This window comes from Acyrthosiphon pisum, chromosome A1 (genome assembly GCF_005508785.2).
Source record: "Acyrthosiphon pisum isolate AL4f chromosome A1, pea_aphid_22Mar2018_4r6ur, whole genome shotgun sequence".
NCBI lineage: Eukaryota > Metazoa > Arthropoda > Insecta > Hemiptera > Aphididae > Acyrthosiphon > Acyrthosiphon pisum.
The window spans coordinates 130990425-130992789 of record NC_042494.1 but is presented as its reverse complement, the minus strand read 5'-3'; positions in this window follow the sequence as shown (position 1 = coordinate 130992789).

Genomic DNA, 2365 nt, shown 5'->3' with positions numbered 1-2365 from the left:
TCCAAGAATTATACCAATACCGAAAAAAGGCGGTATTTTACCATTAATACCTATTTTTGCTGGTTTATCAGCATTAGGTGCGCTTACCGGTGGAGTTGGTAATATAGTTAAAGTCGTGAAAGAATTAAATTCTGGTAAAAACACTCCTATTCATTTAGGTAAAGGTTTATTTTTAGCACCTCACAAGGGAAGTTCTTATAAAGTCGTAAAAGGAGAAGGTTTATACCTAACACCATACAAGGGTGGATCAGTCAAGAAATCTAGAAAACCACACAAGGGCGGTTCAGTCAAGAAATCTAGAAAATCTTCAAAAAACTAATTGCCACGTTACCCGATAGAGCGTTGTTCGATTATGAGGTTATAAAATACGCAAACAAGTTGAAAATACCTCATTTCATTGGTGTATTTTCTAGAGACAAGTTGCCTCAACGAACGAAAAATCAAGAGTCAGCTGTAGTTAATTTAGACACTGAAATCGGTACAGGTACTCATTGGGTAGCGTATAAGAAAATCGGAAAACAAGTTAAATATTTTGACAGCTACGGAAACTTACCCCCTCCGCTAGAATTACAGAAATATTTCAACGGGTGCAGTATCGAATATAATTACGATAGACATCAAAAATATAATACAACAAACTGTGGTCATCTGTGCTTAAAATTTTTATCATGTATACTGTAACGTTAACCGGCAACTCAGATGCCAAAACTGTTTTTTACCATCCAGATTTTCTACTTTTCTAGAAGATTCTCTTAAAATACAAACCGTGTTAATGCACAATCAATGGCAACCAATAAAAAAAATAAAAATAAATATTAATTTCAACTATTTTTAGTCATGTAAAAGGTATTTTATTTGTAATTATAGTATGACATAACAGTTTTTTGTATTATACTGTATTATGTACATTTTATACAGTATAAAAATAAAATCCTGTATTAAGACATATACAAATTTAAAATTATATAAGCAATGTAAATTTGATTACTCAACCATTGTGGCAGTGTACATCTACAAATAATTTTAGTTAATGTTAAATTTTAAAGATTAAAAATGGACGATTGAAGAGCCCACATAAATGTCATACTGAACGCAAAAAATGTAAATAATATTTATGCACATGTTTATTGTGCACTCATTATATTGGAAAACCATATTAAAGCATGAAGTTACTAATTATTACCTATTATCATAATATTATTTAATAAGCACTTGTTCTTACTAAAATATAATATTAACCTATGTATAGATTTTGATACTAATATACTATTACGATATCAAAAATGTTTATTATAATGGTTATAAATATCTTGCATACAAAATAAATAACATAGGTAATAGATTTTTGTATTATACCGTATTATACAGTATAAAAATAAGATACTGTATAAAACAATTAACCCATTTGAAATTACATAAACAATTTAAATATGATTTCTTACGTTATTTTATTACAAACAGAAAATGTTCAATTGAAGTTTGTTATATGGAATTTCCACTGTAATTAAATTATAAACTTTGATAATGTTGACAAATGCGTGGTAAGTTGATTTCAAAAACTGGGTATGATTTATGTTCTATCGTCGGTAGCTTTCATCATGATTCTCAAAAATATTTCATTATGCAGAACATTTTAAGAAATGGAAGTTCTCTATATAGAAGTTGCACTAGAATACAATTATAAACTCTGTTGGTTATTCACTAATCTGAACATCTGTTGTTTAGGTACCTGTAAGGTCCCTTTAACAGCCAAAGATACAAGCCTGGGCATAAACGAGTTAAAAAATTAAAGTTAAGTTAATCTTAACTTTTTAAAATTTAATTGTCATTGACTTAATTATTAACTTAACTTTTTTAAATTGATATTAACTTAATAAATAACGAGTTACTTTTAATCAAATTCAAGTTGAGTTAATTTATAAATAATTAAATAATAAATATAATCAATATTGAAATTATTATAGATGTTGCATATTACATAATCATTCACTAAAATAGGAAATTAAAAATATAGTTAAATAATTTCGTGTTCCATTAACCATAATTCTTCAAGAAAAATAACAGCTTAATTAAATAGTAAATACATATTATAGCAATAGCTATTTAGATATGAATAATATCATAATATTTTTATATAGGCGTATTGTATATATAAAATTAAAGATATACCATACCATATTGTAATAATAATAATTAATAAATACTAATAACTAATATATTATTTTATTTATATAGATACAAATCACAAATGTATAATTCTGAAGAACATTTTGTAAAATTTTTTCGCCATAAATAAGTTATTTATTTATTTATAATTCAAAAGATTGTATTTATTTCGGCATTTTCGAATTCGTAATAATCTAAT